This window comes from Tyto alba, unplaced genomic scaffold (assembly GCF_018691265.1).
Source record: "Tyto alba isolate M040663 unplaced genomic scaffold, T.alba_DEE_v4.0 Super-Scaffold_2, whole genome shotgun sequence".
NCBI classification, from domain to species: domain Eukaryota; kingdom Metazoa; phylum Chordata; class Aves; order Strigiformes; family Tytonidae; genus Tyto; species Tyto alba.
The window spans coordinates 33,298,434-33,309,828 of record NW_024881282.1 but is presented as its reverse complement, the minus strand read 5'-3'; the positions used below and the strand labels follow the sequence as shown (position 1 = coordinate 33,309,828).

General features: G+C 46.2%; 1 protein-coding gene across 2 annotated transcripts in view; it reads left to right on the top strand.

Moving 5' to 3' along the window:
- The first annotated feature begins 239 nt into the window (after positions 1–239).
- TMEM184B (transmembrane protein 184B) overlaps positions 240–11,395 on the top strand; it is a 30,664-nt gene continuing 19,508 nt past the window's right edge. The window contains exon 1 of one of the 2 annotated variants that reach the window (XM_042792891.1): positions 240–421. The gene's annotated coding sequence lies outside the window, so the exon portion shown is untranslated. Of the gene's footprint in view, positions 422–9,215; positions 9,442–11,395 lie in introns of those variants that run through there. The other variant, XM_032996748.2, reaches the window with a different exon arrangement.

Here is an 11,395-nt window from a genome sequence, read left to right as displayed (position 1 = left end):
AAAACCGGCTGGGAGGTAGAGGTGGAAATCTGCTCGGGGAGATCTTCCTGAGGCCAGCGCTGCCCTTAACCGGCCGGGGGTGCGGGGGAAGGGGCGCTGGAATCCCCGAGTGTCCCTCCCCACAAAAACCGCGGCCTGGGCGGGGGTTCCCCCCCCCCCAGCCGCGGGCGGTGCCGCCCCTTTAAGAGCCGGGCGGTTACGTCACCCCCCCTCTCGCCCCGCCCCGGGGAGTGGGCGGGGCGCACGGTGCTGTTGCGCAGGCGCGGAGGGCCGGGGTGGGCCCGGCGTCGCCATGGGCGCCTGAGGACCCCGGTGCCGGCGCCCGCCCGCCCGCCGGGCAGCGGGGCAGGGCCCGACCTGACCCCCCAACCCCTCGAACCCCAACGGGCCGAGCCCCGCCCGCCCGCCCGCTCGCCGGGAGGTAAGACGTGGCGGGGGCGTCTGTGGGCGCACGGGGCGGGCCTGAGGGGCTTCGGGCGTGCTCGTGTGGGGCTCCCGCGATTCACACACACACCCCCCCCCCCCCCCCCACGCCTGCCCCGGTGCGGCTGCGACCTCGGCTCCCCTCATCCCCCTAATCCTTCCTCCTCCTCCTCCTCCCGTTCCCCGCTGCGGCCCCCGGCCCTCTTCCCCATTCCCCGGTGCAGCCCGAGCACGTTCTCCGGTGTGCCCCCGCCCTTCCCCCTCCCTTCCCCTCCCCTCCCCGCCATTCCCTCTCCAACAGATCCCAGCGCAGCCCCCACAATCCCCCCGCGACGCAGCCCACGCAGTTCCTGCCCCAGAGCACCTCTCTGCTGCAGCCCACTTCATCTCCCCTGGCACAGGCGTGTGTCCGTCCCCCCCCCCCCCCGGTGCTGTCACCCTTCTTGGTGGCATTGGGCGGGTGTCACTGTGTGCACGGGTGTGTTTGGCGCCAGGCGGGCTGGGAGCACCGTGGACCCCAGAGCGGGACGGTGGGCACCAGGTTTGTGTTTGCGGTGCTTCCTCTGGTTCAGGCTGGACGGACGGATGGACGCCGCGTGTATGCGCTTGGGGTAGGTGTGCGAGGAGGCTGTTGCTGCGCCTGTGTGCTCCCTGCGTCGCGGGTGAGTTACGACGGGTCTTGTCTGGATGCACACGGTGGCTTGAAATTTCAAGTGTTCCGTGAGGGCTAATTCAGTCTTGGCAACTGCAGCGTGTAGTGGAAGGAGGGCTTTGGAGGAACATGTGCGTGACAGGGTTCTGATGAATTGTGATCCAGGAGAGGGACTGGAGTGGTTTCAGGGACAGCTCTGTGAAAGCTGCTTGGAACACCACAAAGCTGTCAAGAGTGGGAGGAGGAGGAGGAGGAGTGGGAAATCTAGAGGAAATACTGAAGATGGTTCCTCCTTACAGAAAGTTTGAAACTGTTCTTGACACATAAGGATCTTGAACAGGAGTAGTTACTGAAGACATAGACAGGCTTCCCCAGAGGCAAGACCATTTACCTCTGTTGAAGAGAAAAATAGAAGGCCTTGATCAACAGGATGAATAGAAATGTCTGTTTCCTATCCTGCAAGAAAAAGACAACAATCAATGAAAATGTAATAAAGCATACATCCCACTAACAAAGACTTGATTTTTTTAACACAATAGTTAACTGTACCATTGAACTGTGTTGCTGGAAGTTACCCTTGAGTTTAAGAGCTTATCAGCTTCCCTAAAAGGGATCAGAGATTTCTCTAGAAATGTTCATGCTATTCAGGCTTCTAATACTGAAGGTCTGTATTTGTATAGTACTTTGGGAAAGTATAAATTCTCACACTTTTAGGATGTTGGCTAAGTACTAAACAGTAGGGCTTTAGGGAGAGCTTTTCTTACGGTGAAGGTATTCCACAAAAGCCTACTTCAGCCTCTTCTTTTTTTTCCCACCATTGTCCCCAAGAAAATGGGCTTTGAATCTGCTCTGGTCTAGCTGGAGCAGTTTTTAAGTCCTTAATACCATCATTGTTATGGTTGTGTTGTAAACCTTAAGTGGCATGTATGCAGCAGGTGGCTACTTTTGCATCCGGAGCAGAAGTGATTCAGTCTTGCTGTAAAATGATCAGGAAAATGTTGCTACTGAAGCGAGCATTTCTAGGCAGTTCAGTGGTGTGGGAAGATGCTTTTGTTTGTATTCCGCTCGGGTCTCTATAGTCAGTTCAGTGTGCTGAACGGGTTGTCTTTTGGAAACACGGGCCAAGGGGAAGAACGCCTCCCAGTCACTCGGGCATCTTTTGTACTTCTATTTGTCCATCTTCTTGGGACACGTGGCAGTTAGAAGGGGAAGCACAAGCTGGTCAGAAAATAAAGTTCAGCGTGACTAGCTGGTTTGGCATAATGAAAGTGTTCTGAGCTCGCTGGCTTCTAACGAGATGTCAGAATCCAGCTAGAAATCTGCCTTGTTCTCTGTCAGCTTGTTTGCCTGTTTGCTAGTAGCAGGCCGAGAGATGAGCTCTTGCGGTTTGCAGTTTTGGGATTAGGGTTCTTTTCTTCTTGTGGATAAAGGAAGGGTGTTTTTTTTTTTTTTTTTTTTTTTTTTTTTCCCCAACTCAAAACAACTTTTGAAACATCTTTCCCCACTCTTCTCTCCCTTGTGCCCCCCCTCCAAAATGCCAGTCCTTTTCTCTATTCAGTACTACTGCTGAGTTAACTAAAACATCTAATAACCATGTTTTGACTTCAAGCAACAACCTTTTAATTTCCATGTGGTGGAATTTACCCTTCATCCCTCCTCCCCTCCTGTTTTGGGTCTGTGTTTAATTGGCTTATGTTTGCAGTGATGGAGATGAGCTCTTGCCTTGCTCCTTCTAGCAGAAGTGCCTGTTTAATTTTCCAGTAGCTTAAAGGATATCTTTTTGTTCTTGCAGCAATGGCTGGTGGGAGCAGTGAATTCCTCAGGAGATGTTTGTTATTTGGTCCTAGCTGCTTCAAGAGCCCGGTGTTGCATTGCTCGAAGTATTGCAGGAAGGTTGAGCTAAAATACGAAGTTGCAAATCAGACTTGCTGATTCTGAAGAGCTGCTGCTGTGACTAGTTTTCACAGGGTTTTCAGGCTAAAATTGAGGAAGCTAAGGTTTTAAAGCAGTGATGAATGTACAGGTTGGGCTGTCTGCAGAATCAAGAGAATAGTAGTCTCAGAGTAAAATTGCACTTAATCTTTATACAGTACAGCTTTCCTAGTACATGACTGCTGGTAGCTATCCATGTAACATAGCTGCTGCATGTTATTGAACAGCCAGGGCCGGGGAGAGAAGCTTTTTTCTGTTTTAGAGTTTGTGATTGTTTGCACTCACCAAGGCCCTGAAAAATTGAGGTGTTCATTATGTTTGGGTTTTGTGTGCTGACTTGCCCATCTGCTCTCTTGAAGCAGTGTGTGTTGTGTGCTGTTCTCACTTCTCAAACTCTTTGGGGTTTGCTTTCTCGTGGTGGAAGGGTGATTTCCTGCCAAGACATTGCACCCTACCAGAACAGTTCGGACTCTGAAAGTGGTTTGATACTGTGATAATATGGATTAAAACAGCTAGCTAAAGTAACTGTAAAATATGATAGCGCTGGGGCTGGAAACACCCTTTTGAAAATGTTTTTGGTGTTGTGGTGGTGGTGTTTTGTTTTATTTTTTTTTGCTTGTGTTTTTATTTTATTTTATGTTTTATTTTTCTTCCCCCCCCACTATGGACTACTTTGGGAAAGTGCAGCTGGAAATGTTTTTGGAGCAGCAATTCCTCAGAAAGGTTTTGGAGGTGAAATTCTGCCAGCTGAAGCAGTGAGCTGCAACCACATTCCAGGAATCTTGCTTCAGAGTATTCCTTGTCTAGGAAGAGGCAGGGGACTGGAGTACTTGCTTATAGTCAGCTTCTCTGTAGTCTTTAAAAATCAGCTCAACCTCCATGTGGTTTTTGTTTGTGATGGTGTAAGTAACGTGTCTGGGAAGGCAACAGAACAAGTTCTGTCCAGGGAAAATGCAGTGTATAGACAAGCCACCCAGGAACTGTGCTGTATCTGGGTGTGACCAGATCTTTATAGCCCTTGAGGGGCATAATTTACGGGAAGCCTGAAGAGGGAGATAACTTGCATGCTCTACCTGCAGCATTGAATGTCCTTTAACCCATAGAGTACCTGGATATTTGTCTCCTCACATTCAAATCTGTCTTTGGATTGAAAGGATGGGAATACTGCTGTTAGCATTTTACAGTCATAGTGCCTGGGGGTCTGACGATACTCAAAGGACCAGCTATTTGAGGATGTGGTATAATGGAGAGTGACCAAGAGTACAGGGAGATGGTGTCATGGCCTCAAATTTTTGTGTCTAACCCGAAAGCCTTCCCCTCTGCCTGGTTGTGTTGTACATCTGGCCCCCGGTTCAACTTTGTAGCAAAAAGGTAAAAAAAGGTCTTTTCTGGTTCAGCAAAGAAAATGACTGCAACATGTTATCTAGTGCAGCAGGGAGGCTTTGAGAAGGAGATGAGATGAAATAATACCTTAAAAGCTGACCTTGCTGGCCCATTGTTCCCTCCCCAGTCTGTGAAACTTGACATGGATGCTGTTGGAGGCTGCTGAGCTGATTGCTTGGGAGCCTGCAGTTGCCTTGTCATTCCCAGCACAGATGAAGCCCAGGCAGTAATGTAAGGAGCTGTGCCTTTGTCCAGGTTACTTAAAAGGAACCTGGACAAGCCAGTCACCTGAGATTCGAAGAGAGTGAATTTCTCTTCCTGGCTCACCACATCGTGTCTCCTCTTTGCCAGCTTTGCTAGGAAAGGGTGGTTAGTGATGGGTGAAGCTATTTGGTGCTGGTTGTCCCATGGGAGCTGGGAGTGACCTTTCTCCTTCTCCAAACTCTCCTGACTTTCAGACTTTCTTTCCCCTGTCCCAATGGCTTTGTGATGGCACTGATTTTACATCAGAGTTTTAAACTAGAAGTTATTCATATAAATTCCCATTTAGGCAACTTCATCCAACTGAGTAATTTAATGTTACGGTGTCTGGAAAAATTGGGTTGAAGTTTTGTCTTTTTTTAAGCACATACCCTCTCAGGTGGATGCTTGGTGTGCCCCTTTCTTTATAGAGAAGATGCGTTGCTGTTGCTGCCTGCTCGGATAGAGATGGGGGATTTCAGAATTGCCTCCAACTGTGTTTTAGTATCAGTTGGAATCTGTCAGCTTCCAACAGTATTGGCGACTTCTCTGCAAACCTCTGTGGTCAGCTTTGGTGCTGAGCCCGGAAAAGGTGAGCAGCTTCTAGCCACTCCTGTGGCCTAAGTAGCCTTCAGAAGAGGATGCTGGGCAGGTTTTCCCCTCTGCTGTCTGCTTGTTGTGCTTTAGCTAGCAAGGGTGAGAATGGTTTCTTCCCCCAGGCATTGCTTTCTGCCTGTGAGTTTTCAGAGGTAAGGTTTCTGTAAGGGAAGTGGTGTGTTGGGGTTCATTCTCTTAACTGACAAAGCTGTAAAGCTGATCTGTCTAGGGCTTAGCATTTTTGTGTGGGGAGGAACTCTCCTTTCCCAGGAGTCCAGGAATACAAAGCTCCTAATTCTGCTTTTAGAAGTTTGCATTTGTAGGGTTTTTATTTTTCTTGATGGAGTAACAGGGCAGGGAGAGAAGTGTGGAGGGGGCAATGTGGAACAGGAGTAATGAAATTAGGAGTTGGTGATTTTGGGGAATTAAGAGGATGTATGTGTCTTATGTCCAAAGTTTTGTTTTGTTTTTTTAAAAAAAAGGCAACAACCCACAAATAAAAAATCAGGTGGTATTTTATCAATAACAGAATGGCTTCCTAGTGAGTGGCTTTGGGTGTTTTATTGAGAATCACTGTTTTTACATAGCAGTGATGAGCACTGCAGGAGTATTTGCATCAGAGAATGATTGCTAGGGAAGTCAGACGTGCGTCTCCCTCATACGCATCGCTGCACAGTTGCCTGGGCTTGTGATAAGATGTCTGGCTTCTTCCAGCACATTTACTTGCTAAATTTAAGTATGAATCTGATCTGATAGATTATGTATGTTATATTTTGTGTGGAAAAGTATGTTCCAATATAAAAAAGCTCCCTTCGTGTGTGACTGTGACAAGTTCAGTGGCTTTTGATTCTGCTGTAGAGTTTGACTTTTGATTCTTCTTAGAGTAACTCTGGCAACTTTAAAACTGTCTCCTCTGTCTTAGCACTTGAAGATGGGAAACGATAAATGCGAGTGGTGGTGGAATAAGTTCTCATTTAACTTTGTTCTTGAGAATATGGAAAATGAAATGCAAACTTTCTCTGTCACGCCGGACACAAATGTTTGCAACACAGTCCTTTTTCTTGTCATCTCTTTCACCTCTGCCAGTTGCAGAATCTTTGTAGTCTTCCTGTATTTCTCCCCTGGGAGCAGAGGGCTTGACTGATTTTTGTGGAGAGGGGCTGGTGGGAATATGGGAGAGAGACAAAGTGCAAGGCCTATGTGTTCGATACCACTCTTGAAGGAGCAGTTGGAAGGTTGGGGAACATCCCATCTACTCCTCTCCCTCCCCCTTTCTCTTTTTCCTGTCCCCTTCCCAAAAAGGGACTGGATGTTGGATGTTGACCTATCACAATGTGGGTCAGTCCACACAAAAAAAAAAAAAAAAAAAAAAAGAGGAGGAGGAGGATGTGGGGAGGAGGGCTGTGTGAGTACAGCGAGACAACAGAAATTAATAGAGCAGAAAAAAACTCTGGAAAGAGGAGTGCACGGCTCAGGGTAAAAGGGTTTTATTGTTGATTCTGAGTTTTTAAATGGGTGCATGGGGAGGGGAAGCTGCTCTTTGGATGACTCTGTGGATTAGCAAAATGGGTGGGGGCTGTGTGAGTTGGAAGTGGGGAAGATTTTTGTGGTGTTCTCCGAGTTTTAATTTCCTTAAAATGAGAAAAGAAGATGCTTGGCCTTGTTGGAGGTTAAATTGTTTCTGTGTATGGTATGCTCTTATGTGTACGTAGGTGTTGGATCATTTCTTGAATATGGCCTAGTGGGTGTGTACCTTGCCCTGCGGTTTGGTCGTCCTGGGTGCCTGACTCCTCTGCTTCTGAGGTTAATGGTCTTCCTGTTCTGTTCATGATGACGCTACTGGTTTTATGTCCCAGTGACACTTTTCTCTTGTACTGTACTGACAGCTGTTTTGAAAACTGTGACAGAGCAAAAGCTCTTCAGCGTTCAGACTGTTTACTCCTCTGGAGAAATAACATTGCAAAGAACTGCATTTGGATCTGAATTTGTTGTGCAAAGTGCATTAAGCCGATACGAAGTGCAGTAGCTGTAGATTCAGTCACCATGTGTTTTTGTGAATCTGTCAAATGCCTGTCTTCTAGCCGAGCACATTATTGCTCATGTGTGTTTGGAGTTATATACGTGTGCCAGTGTATGAAGTGTATGTTGTGAGGTGACTTTCACTGAATTGAGGTTAAGAAAGCTTTGCCCTGCACGAGTAGTAAAATGTAAATAAGTTGCACTAGTAAAAATCGCTTGCCAGGTCACACACTTAACTCACAAATTGTTTTGGGAATGCTGTTGGAGAGCTTAAAAATGCACTGTTGGGACCTTTTCATGTCTCATAGCTAAGTAAACTAGATGCCTCCCCAGAGAACAAAAGCAGTTTAAGAAGTAATAAATGTAAAAGCATTTGATTTTCTTTTATCGCTATCACTGGTTTGAGCTGCACCAATGACTCTCTTACTGTATAATGTTATGTTATTTTGTTCTGACTCTCTGCCTTCTCCTTTTCCTACCTTTTGCCAGATCAGCTGGTGATGCCATGCCTTTGGGGGTTGAAAAGACTTTAAATCAATTATGAATTTGTAATATATACCTAGCACAATGGAAAGAGCTGATCCCAGTTGGCAAGTCTAGGCATTCTTATAATTAAAATAGTCTAAAATAAACCTTGAACCATTTTGTCATGTGTTCTTGTACTCCTTGTAAGTCTAGGGGACATTCTGAAACCCATAAGGCTCCTGCTTTCACTAATGTAAAGCTCTGGCTTGTGTCCTAATAGATGCAAAAAATTCAGACTTTAAATCAGCTACCACATGGCACTTCTGCATTGGTCTTTTTGGGTCCAGAATATGGATAATTCAATGGAGTAACTCTTGGAGGAATAAGAAGTTAAGAGGGGAATGGAAAATGGTTTTGTGGTATCTTAAAGTGCGGCATGGTAGATACTTGAAACTACAGTAAGTGTGGAGTAGGTTTTAAGGAGGAGCAATTTCTTGCCTCACAGTTTCCAGGAGAACCTTGCAGCCAGGTTGTGCATGTTTTATTGGATCGTGTTTTGTACAGCAGAAGGAGGCTTAGCTGTTAAGACTCTTTCATGGGATAGCTTTGTGTATCATTCTTTGCTCTCTCAGCAGTTTAGAAATGAAATACTTTTAGCCTCAGAGGAGATGATCTATTTTAAAAACACAGATTGTGCTTGCAGATGGCAGAGAACGGCTTCAGGGTCATGTCGCTTGGGGTTCCTTTTCCTACCAACATCAGGGCAAAGCAAGTGTGCTGTCGCCCGCAGCACAATGGAGCAGGTCTTGCTCAGAGTATGCAGCCCTCTCCTCCTTTACTAGACTCTGTGAATGAATATGTGTTCAGAAGTACCCCTAGGAACTGAAGGACCAAGCTTGAACGTTTCTTTCCTCCTCTTTCACCACTTCTGTTGTGTCAGAAATGGGGTGTATGTATTTATGTTTGTTGACTTTTATGTAGAAATAGCTCCTCCTTGGTGGTAACATTTTCCATGACTTTACGCAAGCCAGAAATTAATTTTTTTTGTTTTCACTTGTGCCACATCCCTTCTGTTTACTGTTTGGAGTTTATTTTTGGTGGAAGAAGCTGCCGTGTTAATGTTAGCCATTAAAGGTAGAAGGTGTCTGTCTCCAAAAGATACAGCAATGACAACCTGCTCCTGGTCAAGAATTACTGTGCTGCTGACTTTTTTGTGGATGCAGGCCCTGGGGATACATCCCTGCTACCTTTATGTCGGTGTGATGTGTCTAGCAGAACTGGTCACCGTGCAGGTTGGGAGCCCCTTCCCTATCAAGAATCTCAGTAACAGTGTTTTGAGTCTCTAGGTTTTTATCAGGATAGTTATCTTGATATAAATAGCATGTACTTTGCTTTATTTTCTTTTCTTCTCCTTGCATTGAGAGTAGACCCTAATACTCCTAAAGTGCTTTGAGAAGATCTGTTAGATAAGCCGGTACTAGGTTGGTGTTTAAGCTAATGCCGTAGCAGGACAAGGTCCTGTCTTGCTCTGATGTGCATAACTTGTAATGGCATCTGGGCAGGAACACATAACAGCTCGTTGGGAATGGGGGCATCATCTCTGGCTTCCACGTTTGGGGATGTTGGGTGCAGACCTCACACAGACCTAAGCACTGCCCGAAGCTCAAGTAGCCCACGTACAGGAGTCGTACCAGCTGATCCAAGCTTCCTGCAGCCATCCTGGAATACAAGTAAGCCTGTGTCCGAAAGCCCTGTGTGTTTACCCAGACATATTTTTCTGTGTGCATGTTTGCAGTTTCCAAAGTTTGGTGCTTTTCCTGGCTATTGTCTTGGTCGCTTGGGACATGCTATATTGCAGGTTACCTCCGGGGGGAGCAAGGCAGTCAGTTGGAGATGGGGAAAGCTTCAAGAGTGAAATTTAGAAGTGTTGAAATGTTTTCCTTTAATATATTTAGGAGAGCCCTCCAGAGAGGGAGATAAGTGTGCAGGTAGCTTTACTCTCCCTTGAAATGGGAGCAATGAGGTGGAGGTGAAAGAGATGAGAAAACAGGATATGGCAGCAGAGTAAGGAACTCTACAAAATTTATTATGCATTATATTGGTTTGGTTGGTATTACATTGATAATTCAGGTTTCTGGATGTCCCTAATTTTCCATATGGTAATGCCAAGTGTCTTCCTCATGGTTTGGTACCCTGCTGTGCTGGGAACTGTATGGACAGAGAACAAAAAGATAGTTGTCCCAAGGAGCTTAAAATGCGCAAGAAACAATGGAGAAATATAACCAGCTGGGAGGAGTAGACAGAAAAGAGATTGCAGCCAGTGGCCTAACCATTGCCAGGTTATTGTGCAGCTGGAGTAGCAAAGGGGGAGAATGAAGAAAATCGAGGTGAGTATGAAGTAGCTTTGTGGCTATTGGAAAAGTCCTTTTGCTCTGGGTGTGAGGGGAAGTGGGAAGGTATGTGTTATGGCACTGACGTGGACTGTGATGGAGGTAGGCGTCCAAGAAACAAGTATCAAGCACATTCACTGTGTCAGGTAAGAGGGAAGCTGCTTACACCAGGGTGCTCGGTCTGTAGCTTGTCCAGGCAGCGTGTTTGCTGTGACGTGCTCCCCAGGCACCACCTTTGCTGGAAGCCTGTTCTAAGGATGTGCTGGGCTCGTGTCACGTTGTACGGTGGGGAAGAGGCATCTCGAAAACAAGGCCTATTAAGAGAATTGCCGTGGTCCTCTCATGATGCTCTTTTTAACAAGGCAGAAGAGGAGCTAGCAGATTCTGAGCTGGTGGTAGTGAATAAACTGAAATCCATTCACCTGGTTAAGGCTCCAATCATCTGTGCTATTATCTATTTCTTGAGTATACTACAGAATTGCTCTTACAGTTTCAGCTTCTTGCATACAGTAGTCTTTCGTAATAGCCTTGTGGACTGCTTATACTTGTCACTGTAGCAATCGTGTATGGAACTTCAGGAGATTAGAAGGGATAATTTGGAAGGTACATGTTAATTTTGCAGATTTGGGAGTACGGTGTTTGTGTTTCACTAGCAAGGAGAATGAACTGCAAGATGATGATACTTTTCCTTGATTGTAAGCAAGTGATTAAAAAGTTGTCCTCAGAGGCAACGGAGGGGTGCTGATGGATGAGGCGGATTGGGATTTGGGGTGGGAGAAGTGGAGCCCTGGTTAAGAAAGTTTTTATGTTTTCTTTCAGAACACAGTGCTGGGAAGAATTATTAGTTTAAATGGCTGTGAATTAAAGGGGATTAGGTGAAGAATGATGTATAATCCTGTAATTAATGACAGTTGATGTATAATCACAAGGGGGCAGTGTTAAGGTTATGTATACAACTTGAACTTTTAAGTGTCCTTGCTTCTGAATACATAACCCTTGTCATATCAAAATGCTTGTTGATGACTTTTTGCTGTTTCAGCTGCTTTTAAAATGAGCGCAGAGAAGCAGAGGAATTGCCTTTCAGATCTTCAGTTCTGCTGATGTTACCCGTGCTTCATGTGGGTCTGTGCTGTTGGTGTGGCTCGAGTAGCTGGAGCATGGAGCTTCAGGTCCTCTCCCTCCTGCCACTGGTGGTCTGCGGTATAGATCCTCTCCCTGATGAACTTTAGGAAGGGCTTAGCAGCTTCCTCTCTTGCATAGCTCCCAAAGTGCACTGGGATGTGCGGGATTGCAC